This window comes from Amblyraja radiata, chromosome 17, assembly GCF_010909765.2.
Source record: "Amblyraja radiata isolate CabotCenter1 chromosome 17, sAmbRad1.1.pri, whole genome shotgun sequence".
NCBI lineage: Eukaryota > Metazoa > Chordata > Chondrichthyes > Rajiformes > Rajidae > Amblyraja > Amblyraja radiata.
In genome coordinates this window covers 7,396,680-7,412,055 of record NC_045972.1, presented here as the reverse complement: position 1 = coordinate 7,412,055, position 15,376 = coordinate 7,396,680, and the positions used below count along the sequence as shown (strand labels likewise).

Below are 15,376 nucleotides of genomic sequence, written 5' to 3'. Positions count from 1 at the left end.
TTGGAAGATTTATCTTTCGACGGCATTGAATGTCTCGTGGTGATTCATGGGTGTGTATCGATTATCTAGCGATGTTACAACATTTTAAGATTTAAAAAATCAAGTCTGTAATTTATCCCATCAGATAAAGCATAAAAATAAGTTTAATTTGACACCCAATTCACTTTCATATCTTCAGTATTAAAAAAGTTGTGATCGAGGACAGTCAAAAGCCCATAACTTTCTTAAAAATTAAGAGAACTGAAAGAAATTTTCAGTTATTATAGATTGAAGCATTCTGAAACAAATATGAAACAATCTTACTTAGATGACTTGAAATTAAAGCATATAATTAGTTAGTTACCTAATTGTAGCTAATACAAAATTCAATTACTAGATCTAAACATCTATCAATTTCTTAAGAATAGATTAACATTTTTAAATAGCCTAAGTGTCCAAATAACATTCACACAAGAATTCACAATAACATATTTTTAAAATCTCATTGTCATGGATTTATAGGCCAAATGGAAGGAATTTAATGTTTAATACCTGTAAATTAATGGCCATTTAAATCATCGCGAGTGGGTTTTTCTGGAACGCGATCATTTGGAACGCTGCAGTTGCGGTGAATTTAAACCCGTATCGGCATGAAAAATACTGCCGGTTCGTATGGGGGAAAAAAATCACCGTTTCGCAACTTAAAATGTGAATTAAAGGCATCTTAAGGAGCATTTTTATACATAAAATAAACGGCTTTCGTTTACCTGTCCCGTACGTGAAATCCATCCCTGTTGTCGGCGTTGACAGCTTTAGAAGCTGATTTTTAAATTACTCCAGCGCTGAACTTTTAAAATAAATACACAGAACGCCCGTCGGAACGATTCTTCAGCAAAAGCTTGCACTCCAACCAAATATAATCCAGGACAAGGTAGGAAAAAAACGCATTTTAGCCCCCCCCCCCCCTCAAAGGCGCCAAAATCGCGCACACGGCTAGTGGCAGAATTGCAGCGTCGCTGAAGGTAAGTATTGTAACATACCTCTATTATCTTCTGATCCCGTCTTCAATTCGTGACCAAAGGACTAAATCAGGGCTCGAAATTAACGGTTACCCGGGTGCCACTGACCACTCAAAGCGCCGCCGGGCAACCTAAACACCGAGTCATTTTGCCCGGCTTAGCAACCAGATACTGGTTTGTACCGAAGAAAGACACAAAAAACTGGAGTAACTCTGCGGGCCAGGCAGCATCTCTGGAGAAAAGGAACGCGACGTTTTGTGTCGGCATTGACGGCTGTGTTGCGTGGGAAAGATACTAGGTGCGGGGTGAGGAAGGGTCGGAGCAAATGACAGGCTCCATCCCCTCCTCCTCCTGCCCCCCCGCCCGCCCTGATAGCGGCCGCCACTTGCAAATCCGTTAACGGCGCTTTCAATACAAACCCTCCCGCACGCCGAGAGGAGGGAGGGAGGGGGAGGCCTCGGCTTGCGGGAGGGTTTGTATTGAAAGCGGCGGTCCTTATCAGGGCGGGCGAGGTGCGGGAGGAGGAGGTGATGGAGCCGCTATCGCGGCCGCTGCTGCCACTGTGCAGGACCCGTCATTCGCTCCGACCCTTCCGAAACAGCTGCACCAAAGATACTATAGCTATAGGATCTTTGAGCTGCACCGCTCGGCCCCGCACCTTGCTGTTGACTGGAGGAGGAGGGAGGCGGTGGCGCGGAAATCCCAACGGCCAAGGCAGCGGGGCGATGTTGTACGAGGAGCGCTGACCCTCCTTCCTCCCCACCTCGCCCCCCTTCTCTCTCTCTCTCTCCCTCTCTCGTACGCCCCCTCCACCCCGCCCGCCCTTATCCTGGGACTCCTCCTCTCCATCCCGCACTGATCCCCATTCCCGCCTCTATTCAGTCCTCACAGACATCCCCTGTGCTCCCCTCCCCATCACCCCCCCCCCCCAATCTATTCATCCTGCGCTGATCACCCTATCCACTTCGCATTGATTCTCCTGCCACCCCCCCCATCCTTCCTACACTGGTCCCCCAAATCATCCTGTACTTACCCCTTTCCCATCCATCCTGCACTTCTCCTCCATCCATCCTGCACTGATCCGCCATCCATCCTGTACTGATCCACGCATTCATCCCGTACTGACCCATCCTCCATTTACCCTGCACCTTCCCCTCATTCATCCAGTAGTGATCCCCCATTCATCCTGCACAGACTCTCCGATCCACACTGAACTGACCCCCCCCCCTCCCCCAATTCATCCTGCGCTGACCTCCCCCCCCCCCCCCCATCCATCCTGTACTGATCCTCCCATTCAAGAAGAATGGGGGGGAACAGTCTGAAGAAAAGTCTCGACCCGAAACATTGCCTATTTCCTTCGCTCCATAGATGCTGTCTCACCCGCTGAGTTTCTCCAGCACTTTTGTCTACCCCCATCCATCCCGTACTGAACCCCCACCATTCATCACCACTGACATCCCCCGTGCTCTCCCCTCACAATTTTACCTACTCCACTCAACACGTACTAATTCACCTGCCTCAATCCATCCATTCTGCACCGACTGCCTTCTAACACCCCCCCCCCCCCCCCCCCACCCTCACCCGCCATCTATCCACCCCGCACTGATAAACACACAACCCCCTCCCTGACCCTATTGTCCTGGAAATGTCTTCAGAGCGAACATTGACTATGTTTGATAACGGAATGCAATCAAATGTGTTTTAATTCCCATTATTTGTTTTAATCCATAAAGATGGATTAATTAAATTGTGAACACGTGAAACATTAAAACTGCAGTGTTCGATTGTCACTGCTGCCGTTGACACGTTATTACAGAATTCATTTTAACGGCAAATCAATGCTCTTAATATGGAGTATCAATACTGTAGTTATTTAATGAACAACATTCACAACTATACGTACGCATATATGTTACCATGGTCCAAGATTTATTGACACAGGTTGATCATACACTGAATAATCCAACCAATTTGGATGAGGGAACTGAAAATATGTGAATGACACAAAACTCAAATGGGATTGAGAGTTGTGGTGGACATCCAATTGATTTAAGTATTTTTTTGTCAGTTGAATGAATAGGAAAATACATATGGATAAGTATAAAGTCAACCACCATGGTGAAAAAATGGTATATTATTTAAATGGCGACAGATCAAGGCTTTTTGACAATTAAAAATATCGGGTCTGTTTTTCAATGAAAGCAAATATGTATGTGTAACAAGCAGCTAAAAAGGCAATGATATGTTGGCCTTCTATGAATGAGATTTTGATCAATTAAAACAATTAGTTTTCCACGGTATCTCAGTACGTGACAAAAGTAACCAGTAATTAATTGAAGCAGATACAAGGAACTGTATATGCTGGAATCTTCACAAAACACAAAATGTTGGTGTAACTCAGTGGGTCAGACAACGCTGGAGGACATACGTATCGTTTTGTTTCAGGACTCATCTTCAGATGTTCAGATCTAATTACAAGGGTCTAGGCGGGCCAACATTTTGAATCTAACAAAGGCTTTTAAGACTGATTCTGACATTACAGTATCGAAGGAGACTTTTTTGCTCAATGGGCCCATATCAGCTCACTCAAGATAGGCACAAAATGCTAGAGTTACTCAGCGGATTGGGCAGCCTCTCTGGAGAAATGCAGAGACTGAAAGCAAGAGACTGAAAGCAAGAAAAGACCAGGATCAATTAGGGCCGGCAACAAATGACCTCTGGCAGGGTGGTTCCGATAGGCCGATTATTGGCTGGGGATGGTGTGATCATTACAAACTGTGGAACTGGTTAATCAACATTTAATGGAGGAGGTTCTCTCCCCTACAATCAGTCTGAAGGAGGGTCTCGACCCAAAACATCATCTTCCATTTTCTCCCAAGATGATGCTATGTTACTCCAGCGCATTGTGTGTCTATCTCTGGTATAAACCAACATCTGCAATTCCTTTTTCCTACATTTTGCCAGCTCACTTAATCACACCAGTCCCATTCATCTTTGCCCTTCCCTTTCCCCAGTAACTTTGCAACATTCATCCTTGCATGCCCATCAAGTCCACTTTCTTCTGCCACACAGAGGGGCTATGAACAGTAGCCAACTGGATGTCTTTTGGATGTGGGAAGAAACAGCCACAAGATCAGAAGTAAGGACGTTTGCTGAAGATTACGTTATGTTTAATTCAATTTCTAACTCGTCATAAGAAGCAACCATGCCTGCATGCAGCAAAACCTACTTAACATTCAGACAAGTGGCATTCATGCCTCAGTGGTAGTCAATAATTACCTCATAGAGGGTTAGTACAGTGCAGGAGCTTTCGGCTCATGATGTCATTGCCAAACATGATAAACCAGTCGCATCTGTCCGCACGATCTGTCCCTCTATTCCATGCATATGCATGTGCCTACCCAAAAGCCTCTTAAAAGCCACAATCCACCTGCCCTAATATCCACCGACCTAACCTTAATTCAGTCTTTCAGACTGAAGAAGAGTCTTGACCCGAAACATCACCCATTCCTTCACTCCAGAGATGCTGCCGGTCCCACTGAGTTACTCCAGCATTTTGTGTCCATCTTCAAATGACGTCACGCGCTCCAGACGGCTGTGCGGTCGCATGAAGACGCGAGCGTAAGTGGGACAGGGGCTTCAGAAAGGGACCCTGGCAAGCACACACACTGGTACGGGATGGAGGGATAAAGACCTTGTGCAAACATTTGAGATTAGTGTAAACTATCATCGTTTATCACAGGGATTGTGTTTTCAAGGGTCCCCTCTGCTGTACTGTTGTATGTTCTATAAGACAGTACCAAAAATATTTCAAGTAAATGTCAGAATCATATATTCACAAACATTGTAGACTGTTAAAGCTACTGACTTACTAGAAAATGTTATCACCTCCTTATCTTCAACTTTCAAGAACAAGCTTAGAACCATACTCTCTTGTCCTGAATTCTGTCAAATGACATCATGAATAGGTTGGGCTTTCAGGTGTCTTTCATGTTTATGTTGTCACCATGTCAGAATTGTTGACACCAACTGCTTAACAATTAAGTCTGCATCCATTTTGCCTCTAACACACATTATTGTACAAAAAATATCAGCAAGATGTCAGGTAGCAAAAATTGAGCTTCAATTGCAACATCAAGGAAAATAGCAATGTGACTTGGTGTAAATTCTTTAACCTTGGAACGAATCTGACCATGTGCCTCCGAACTACTTAACTTTACACCATTTGAGATCCACATCCACCGCTTTATACCATATCTTTCATGCAATTTAAAAGTGGATAAGCTCCTGACCGGGTTCTCCCTCAAATTCCATATAGTTCAGTTCCTTAATTAATAATTATTGCTGTTCCTTATTTATTGATAATTAATCAAGAGGAATAGAGATCTTTCTTGTGCACCACAGAGGCCCACAGAGGCCTCTAATAATATTTTCTTTTGACCCATTATCATTTTGATATTTTGTATGAAGGAACTCCATATGCTGGTTTACACTGAAGGTAGACAAAATACTGAAGTAAATCAGCAAGTCAGGCAGCATCTCCGGAGAAAAGGAATAGGTGACGGTTTGGGTTGGCATGGACGGCCATGGACGGCTGAAAGGCCTGTTTCTGCGTGTGAATGACTCTAATCAAAATGTCATGCTAAGATCAAAGACAGGTGAACTGTCTTTTTTTTTTTCTGTTATTAATGTTGTAGCAATTGTAGATTGGTTATTGCATGTGAACCAATCATAGTAAACATAGAAACATAGACAATAGATGCAGGAGTAGGCCATTCGGCCCTTCGAGCCGGCACCGCCATTCAATATGATCATGGCTGATCATCCAACTCAGTATCCAATCCCTGCCTTCTCTCCATACCCCCTGATCCCTTTAGCCACAAGGGCCACATCTAACTCACTCTTAAATATAGCCAATGAACTGGCCTCAACTACCTTCTGTGGCAGAGAATTCCACAGATTCACCACTCTGGTAGTAGAGTAGCATCACTAACCCCAGTCTGATAGTAGAGTAGCATCACTAACCCCACCTTACTGTATGCTTTATATTAACACCCACTTCCTACATTAAGTAGTCTTGGAAGCGGTAGTGATGAATTACAACTAACAACCTGCTGTACCGCTATACTATGTGTTACAATTAAAGATGACTTTAAACTCCAGACCTGTGTAACATAATAATTTACATGGTGTCAGAAGTGGGATTCGAACTAACGCCTTCATCGTTCCCCGATGTCAGAATCGACGATGAGCTGCGCCGGCTTTTTATCGCAGACAGACAATTCAGCACCACCACTGGAGGTGCAGCCGTTCTTCCTAGTCCGCGATGAGTTGGTAATACAGGACGGTGTCATAGTTAAAGGTCACAAAGTCGTGATTCCTTCATCCTTACAAGATGAATACTACAAAGAGGCACACAACGGTCACCCAGGGACCGATGCCACATTGGCCCACACACAGAGCACGTTCTACTGGCCCGCTATGGCCAACTACATACGGGACAGAACAGCTTCCTGTCCCATCTGCAACAGTTTGGCACCACAGCAACAGAAGCAGCCTCTGCTACAACAACCCCCACTTGGACGTCGCTGGCAGCAGACATTTTCGAATGGCACGGTAAACACTACCTAGTCCTAGTTGACTCCTACTCTAACTGGTTCAAACTCGATTTACTGCCCACCATCACATCTGAAATGGTCATTCAAAAGCTACAGAGACACTTTTCCACATTCGGCGCACCAGTCCGCCTGCAAACTGACAACGGAAGACAATTTACCAGTCACGCATTCAAACACTTTGCCAACCAATGGAACTTCCACCATGTCACAAGCAGCCCTGAATACCCTCAAAGTAACGGGCTCGCTGAACGGGCCGTAAGGAGCGCAAAACAACTAATGGAACGCTCCCACCTTGCCAAGTCAGATGTGTATCTGGACCTTTTAAACCTCAGAAACATCTCCAGAGACGGGGTCCTAGGCTCATCAGCCTAATGTCTGATGTCGAGGACAACACAACCTATGATACCAATTTGCCCAGCGGAAGCTGGTGCCACAGGTGTTTAAGCCAGCCGCGGTCCAGAAGCGCATCCAGGAGAAACACAACATCCAGAAACGATCCTATGACAAGTCCAGCAAACCGCTGAAACCGCTATTGCAGGGCCACGTCGTCCGTTTGCAGACTGCTGTGGGACATTCCGTCTAGGTTTCGTTGTCGGCCCGTCTAAGGAACCCGCTCCTACCGTGTCAACGTCGATGGTGCCGTGTACAGACGGAGCAGCCAACACTTGCTGCTTGTGAAAGAACCTCGTGAAAACGCAGGATACAGGGAAACGTGCACAGTCCACACAGACAGACCCAAGGTCAATGGCTTTGAGCTGTGCCACTGTTTTAAGTTCTACGCAAAGTATAATTTAAATTAATGCTTAGAATCATACAATGCAGAAACAGGCTCTATGGCCCAATTCATCCATGCTGACCAAGATGCCCCATCTAAGCTAATTCAATTTTCTCACATTTGGCCTCAATCCTTTCCTATCCAAATGTATTTTAAATGACATGATAGTGCCCAGTTCAACCACCTCCTCTGGTAGCTTGTTCCATATGTCCACCAGCTTGTGTGTGAAAAAGTTGCCCCTCATGTTCCTATTACATTTTTGCCCTATTCTCCATAAATCTCGATTCCCCTTCCCAGGGAAAACATTCTACACATCCTCTGTACCCTATCTATTCTCCTTAAGATTTTATACACATCTATAAGATTACCCCTCAACCTCTTACGCTCCAAGGAATGAAGTCCCAGCCTGCCCAACCTCTCCCTATAGTTCAGGTCCTCAAGCTCTGGCAAGATTCTCAATAATCTTCTATGCACCCTTTCCAGCTTAATGGCCTCTTTCCTATAGCGAACACAATACTCCAAGTGCAGCCTCACCAATGTCTTGTACCACTAATGTAACGTCCCAACTTCTATGCTCAATTCAAGTGTTTAATTGTCATATATACTGACATAACAATTAAATTCTTACTTGTGGCGGCTAGCACACCCTTAAATTGTGATACATGCAATAATAATTAAATGTAAAAGCATTCTCTCATGTCCCTCTGGTAATGCAATCTTGCCCTTGTCCTCAATCTTATTTCCCTAGGACTATACATAAGATTCTGGGGAGGGGAGCTCGTAATCTCCTGCGTTTCCTTCTTACTTGGAGGCCACCCCAATGACCACATTTCCTGGCGCAATGGAGCTCTCCGTGGCTGTTCCAGAAACTGAACTCAGCGTTTGTGCAGGCAGTAAGGATTTCCATTGCTGCAGGGGATTCCCTTGCCATCGGTAGATCACAACAGTGCTAATTCATTAAAATGGACTACTTTTTCTTTTCACTTAAGCTCAAAACACTTGCAATATGCTGCCATAGTCCAGCACCATCCTTTTTTTCCAACATGAAAAAACAAACCAAAAGCCCTTTTCACCAACCTATTTACCTATGACACCACTTTCAAGGAAATATGTACTTGTACTCCTAGATTCCTCTGCTTGACAAAGGTCAACAGGGCTCCACTGTTCACCACGAATGGTCTGCCCCGGTTCGATTTCCCAAAATATAACACCTCATACTTGACTGAATTTGTTAAACTCCAGTCACAATTCCTCGACCCACCTGCCCAGCTGATCAAAAAATATCCCAGTAATTCTTGATAACCATCTTCACTGTCTCTGATACTCCCTATTTGAGTGTAATCTGCACACTTACCAATTGGGCCTTGTATATTCCCATCCAAATTGTAGATATAGAAGACAAACAGCAATGGTCCCAGCACCGATCCACTGACACCATTAGTCACAGGCCTCCAGTCCGATAAATAAGCTTCCACCATCACCCTCTGCTTCTTACCATCAAGCCAATTCAGTATCCATTTATCTCTCCCTCGATCCCATGCAATCTAAACTCCCAGAGCATGAGTCCATGCAGAACCTTAAAGGCTTTACTGATAATCCAAATAAACTATATCTACGGCCCTGCTCTCAAGCATCTTCTTGGTTACTTCTTCAATAAATGGAATCAAATTCGTCACACGATCTCCCACACACAAAATTATGCCGACTATCCCTAATCAACCCGTTTCTCCAAATGCATGTAAATCTTATCCCCAGAATACGAAACAAATAATTCCTACTCTTGTTAATGATCAGGAATAATTCAATAGTGAAGAATGAAGATTAATTCTAATGTTCTGCCATGTATTTTATGAATGACATTAAAAAAAAAAAAAATCACCATCCATTAAGTTCACCATTAAGATCTTGCCCTCACCAATCAACCTGGCACAGGTACAAAGGTTCAGGACAGCATTGGTAGAAGTGACCACTACTTCATCATTGTGAAGACAAAATTCTGCCTTCAAATAGAGAACACTAACTTTTTTTTCCCAATTGTATGGCACTACAATCATGCTAAATTTGAGAGATGGAACAGACCCAGCAGCTCAAAACGGGGCCTCTATGAAGGTGAGAGTCATCACCAGGTGCAGAAACATAGAGGAGTGAACCATAGTATTGCAATGAAATAATCTGTTATTCAGGGAAGAAAAAGGAATCTAGCATAAGAAGATATCAGTAATGGTGTCCGGGACATGTAAAAGAAACAGAATTCTGATAAAGTTACCTCGAGACGAATTTTTTAGAAAGAAGTGCAGATGCTAGAAAAATTAAAGGTAGACAAAAATGCTGGAGAAACTCAGCGGGTGAGGCAGCATCTATGGAGCGAAGGAATAGGCGACCTTTCGGGTCGAGACCCTTTTTCAGACTGATGTGGGTGGGAAGAAGAAAGGAAGAGGCGGAGACAATAAGCTGTGGGAGAGCTGGGAAGGGGAAGGCGGGAGAAAACAAGGGCTCCCAGAAATTGTAGGTCAATGTCATACCACTGGGGTGTAAACTGCCCAAGCGAAATATGAAGTGCTGCTCGTCCAATTTGCGGTGGGACTCACTCTGGCCATGGAGGAGGCCCAGGACAGAAAGGTCGGATTCGGAATGGGAGTGGGAGTTGAATTGCTAAGCCACCGGGAGATCGGGTTGGTTAATGCGGACTGTGCGGAGGTGTTGGGCAAAGCTATCGCCAAGCCTGCGCTTGGTCTCACTGATGTAGAGCAGTTGACACCTAGAGCAGCGGATGCAATAGATGAGGTTGGAGGAGGTGCAGGTGAACCTCTGCCTCACCTGGAAAGACTGCTTGGGTCCTTGGTTGGAGTCGAGGAGGGAGGTAAAGCGACAAGTGTAGCATTTCCTGCGGTTGCAAGGGAAAGTACCAGATGAGGGGGCGGTTTGGGTGGGAGGGGACAAATTGACCAGGGAGTTACAGAGGGAACGGTCTCTGCGGAAAGCCGAAAGGGGAGGAGATGGGAAGATGTGGCCAGTGGTGGGATCCCGTTGGAGGTGGCGAAAATGTCAGAGGATTATCTGTTGTATGTGACGGCTGGTAGGGTGGAAGGTGAGGACAAGGGGGACCCTGTCCTTGTAATGAGTGGGGGGGGGATGGGGGTTGTGGGGGAGGGGGGCAGAAGCCAGCCAGGGGGACCAGAGCGGAAGGGCTGGAGCTGGCGGTGTGATGGGGACTCACATCGGACTTTTTCCGTTTGGTGACATTGACGACATCTCCTACTCTGCGCCGGGCTTCTTCTGGCCCGTCCGAAAATTGTGTCCAGTTGGAGACTTCCACCAGCCATCCAGAGCGTCCCTCAGCTCCAGTAAAGGAAGGGCGGACCGTCCCGGGGAGGGACAGGAGAAGAGACTAATCCGCACGCCGCTGACTGGCAGGAGAGGAGATGGATCTGTGCACATGCTTTTTAGGATTTTTTAAACTTCACTAACTTTTACAATATGCCACCGATTTGTTGCACTCGCAGCACAGGAGAACGGTGAGTGAGCTGGTGAAATATCGTAGCGCTATCACATACCATTTTTGCTCAATTAGAAAAACTGCACAAACCGGAAGATAACAAGATCAGAGTTTTAGTTATGTATAGATAGATAGTTGGAGCACCAATCTTTCTTTAATAAACCCAGGAGATTTTCCATCCAAGTTTCTAATCAACATCATGGAATGTACAATCATATGCTTGAAAACTATGGAAGGTCACAGCTTAGCATAATATTAAAAATAAAATATAGTACTTACTGAATCCATAGTTCTCCACCGAGGCATGTATTTGTTCCAATAAAGGAATGCACCAGCTTTGATGTCAGTGCTCTGAAATGATATTTGGGACGTAATTAATTAGAAGCAAAGGCAAAATTATTAAATCCAACCAAATGAAATGGTGTGTGCACCTCAGCGCAAGTTTCAAAAACATAAACATTATTCACTATTGCCATTTGTGCGAATCAGAATCTGTACACCCAAGTTCAAGCTTAAAATTGCATGCAGAGCAAGGAATTTTAGAAATTTATCTCAACTATCTTCAGAGAGCATGGACTGTTATAGCTTGATCTAATAAACTACAAAACAGTCGAAAGTGTGCCATCTCTCAGGATTACAAGAATCTCTACAACCGATGCTGTTTAGTGGACACTTTTGTTCTACAAGCTTCCAAACAGGCTGAACACTTAAGGGACTGTCCCACGTTCACAACCTAATTCACGACCTCTGCCGAGTTTGCCCTTGACTCATACTCGCAGCATGGTCGTCACGAGGTCGTAGGAGGTCATAGGTAGGTCGCGATGTTAGTCGTAGGTACTCGTGGCATCAAGTAGGTCGGGGCGTTTTTTTCAACATTATGAAAATTGTCCACAAGTAAAAATGATTGTGAATTAGGTCGTGAAAGTGGGACAGGCCCTTAACATTTCTTCTCGATGTCAAGTTCGAATGGGAATTCGAATTTCACTGTACCTTAATCGGTACATGTGACAATAAACTGACCTTGAAACCCTTTTACTTTTCAAATGGTTTTCTTTGCTAAATTGGATTCCTCAACAATAAAATCAGCTTCTAATACGTACGATTAGTCTTACAACGTGGAAACAAGCCGTTCGGCACAACTTGCACGCATTGACCAACATGTCCAATCTACACTGGGCCCACCTGCCTACGCTTAGCCCATAACCCTCTAAACCTATCCTATCCAGGTACCTAAAATGCCTCTTAAACATATGATAATACCTGCCTCAACTACCTCCTCTGGCAGGTAATTCCATGCACCTACCACCAAGTGTGTAAAGAAGGTTACCCTTCGGGTTCTATAAAGTTCAAGTCTGCTCTACCTCTTCCTATACCTCAGGCTCTCAAGTCCTGGCAACATCCTCGTAAATCTTCTCTGTGACCTTTCCAGCTACACAACATCTTTCCAATAACATGGCGACCAAAACTGCACACAATACTCTAAATGTAGTCTCATCAATGTCTTTATACAACTGTCCTATTACCTCTCAAGTTCTACACTTAATACTGACTGATGAAGGCCAATGTGCCAAAAGTCTTTTGTGATGCTACTTTCAAGGAATTATGTACCTGCACTCCTAGATCTGATTGCTCTACAACGCTCTCATGAACCATGCCCTTTATTATGTAGGTCCTGCCTTTGTTGGACTTTCCAAAATGCAACACCTCGCATTTCTCGGTATTAAATTCCATTAAACATTGTTCAGCCCAACGGATGAAGATCCTGCTGCAATTTTTGATAACCATCTGCACTAACCACAGTACCACTCATGTTTGTGTCATTTGCCTTGTAGGTTCTCATCCAAATTATAGTACAGAAGACAAGCACCAATGGGTCCAGTGTTGAACACCGAGGTACACCACTAGTCATAGGCTATCAGTCTGAAAAGCAACCTTTTACCATCACCCTTTGCTTCTTTCCATGCGCCAGCTTTCCATCCAGTCAGCTATCTCTCCTTGGATCCTGTGCAATCTAAATTTTCAGAGCAGTCTACCATGCAGAACCGTTTCAAATGCCTTGCTGAAATTAATATAAACAACATTTACAGCTCTGCCCTCATCAACCTTTTTGGTTACATCTTCAAAAAAATTCAGATTCATGAGGCAATGTTCCACATACAAAACTGCTGAGTGTCCTTAATCAGCCCTTGTCCATCTAAATGCATGTATAGCTTATCCCTGAGACTACTCTCTAGTAACTTTCCAACCACAGATGTTAGGCTCATTGGCCTGTAGTTCTCATGGGCATGTCCCACTTAAACGACTTTTTCAGCCGGTACCCATTATAGGTCGTTGCAGGTCACTGAAAATTTTCAGCTTTGAAAATCCAGCAGCGACGAGAAAGACGCCACGACTTTTTGGGCGACTGAGGAGACTACCATACAGGCACCATAGTCGTACCATGTTCTGGTCGCCGCTGGATTTGCAAGATTTTCAATTGCCTATAACAGGTGCCGCAGTCGCCGAAGAAGTCGCGTAAGTGGGACAGGCCCATCAGGCTTTCCCTGCAGCACTTCTTAAATAGTAGCGACGTTGCAAAACTTACCGTCAGCTGCGCTGTCATTCTGCCACTGGCTGTGTGCGCAACTTTGGCCCCTTTGGGGGGGGGGGGGGGGGAATTAAAATCCAGTTTTGTACTGCCTGTCGGAGAGGGATTTCCTCGGGCTGCTAGCTGCTGAAGAAAAATCGATAGGACTTCCGTTCCCGTTTGTTTCGTTTTAAATAATCGCTAGACAATTTAATAATTAGATTAAAATAAAAGGCAACTTCTAACGCCCTCAACGTGATAGATCGCAAGAACGGGACAAAACATATAATCTTGCTTCATGGGATGGCTTTAATCTAATTTTATGTCGCGAAAATGTTGTTTGGGCTCCATAAGAACCGGCAGTGTTTTTCCTGCCGATATGGAGTTCAAATTCACTGCAAATGCAAACATTCCAATCGATTGCGTTCCAGAAGCCAGGTGATTAAAATGCCCATTTTTTTTGGACAATGTCATAAGTCATCTAAATTGTGTTATTCTCTCTCCATGATCATTATTTTTAAACTAAATATTCACACCAGTTTGAGTCACATGTATTGTGCAAAAATCAATAATTTTGATTATATTTTGGGAGGATGTTTCTGGATTAATTTATGGGAATTAAACATTAAATTCCTTCCATCTGGCATATACATTAATGACAGTGAGATTTAAAAATCATATTATATTGTGAATTCTTGTGTGAATGGGATTAGTTTGTTATTTGGATACTTAGGCTATTTTAAAAATATATCCTTTTCTTAAGAAATTGAATCTACAGGACATTGTTAATGGGAAAGTAGTGGGCAGAAAGGCATGTCATGCGTGGTTTGAAGAGCAAAAACGTAGGTTACAATGCTAAAATTGAAAAGTCGAGGAAAAACAAGGTGTACAGAGTTGCTTATTGGTTACAATCTGAGGAGTATGATGATGCTACTGATTATGATATGCCAATGCTAGCAACTGATCTTCTCCATAAAGACTTGGTCTATTGCTAGAAATTGTAATTTATTTACCTATCTGTTACGGACTTACAGCATATAATACAATAATATTAAAGTTCTGATCTTGAGAATACCACATTTTTGAATTTTCAAGGCAGTCTGGGTGTTTCTTACTATTTCCTTCACAACGGTCAATTTTGTAATTAGCTACAATTAGGTAATTATATGCTTTAATTTCAGGTCATCCAAGTAAGATGTTTTATATTTGTTTCAGAATGCTTCAATCTCTAATAACTGAAAATTGTATTCAGTTCTCTTAATTTTTAAGAAAGTTATGGGCTTTTGACTGTCCTCGATCACAGCTTTTGTGTTAAGTCAATGGAAAAGCAATAGGGAACAAGATGCTAATTTCAGAGTATGAAAATGGCCATAACCTTTTTAATACTGAAGATATGAAAGTGAATCAGGTGTCTTTTTATGCTTTATCTGAAGGAATAAATTGCAGACTTGATTTTTAAAATCTCAAAATGTTGTGACATTGCTATAAATAGGGGCACACCCAACAATATCCTGGCACCTCACCGGTATTTAACGACTACTCATAAATCTCAGAAGGCACTTGCAATTTCCTCTCTTGCTTTCCACAATGTCCTCGGATATATCTGATCAAGCCCGGGAGATTTGTCTATCTTCACGCACGTCAGGACCCTCAGCACCTCCTCGACTGTAATACTGACTGCCTTCAAGGCACTTCCATTGACTGCCCCAAGTTCCCCAGTCTTCAGATCTTTCTCCACAGTAAAATCAGAGGAAAAATACTCACCGAGAACCTTGCCCATCTCCTGCGACTCCACAGAACTGATTCCTGAGCAGTACCATTCTCTTGCTGGTTACCCTTTTTTCCCCCTTATGTACTTATAAACATCCCACTTTCCTGATGTTCCTTTTCCTTCAAACGATCTGCTTCAATCAACGTGAGTAA

The 15,376-nt window shown here is 43.8% G+C and overlaps 1 protein-coding gene across 4 annotated transcripts in view; it reads right to left on the bottom strand.

The window, feature by feature from the left end:
- ankrd11 (ankyrin repeat domain 11) overlaps positions 1–15,376 on the bottom strand; it is a 166,189-nt gene that overhangs the window by 114,428 nt on the left and 36,385 nt on the right. For 3 of the 4 annotated variants that reach the window (XM_033035670.1, XM_033035669.1, XM_033035672.1), the window contains one exon: positions 11,167–11,238. The exons of the other annotated variant lie outside the window; for it this stretch is intronic. The gene's annotated coding sequence lies outside the window, so the exon portion shown is untranslated. The remainder of the gene's footprint in view (positions 1–11,166; positions 11,239–15,376) is intronic. 4 annotated transcript variants of the gene reach the window in all.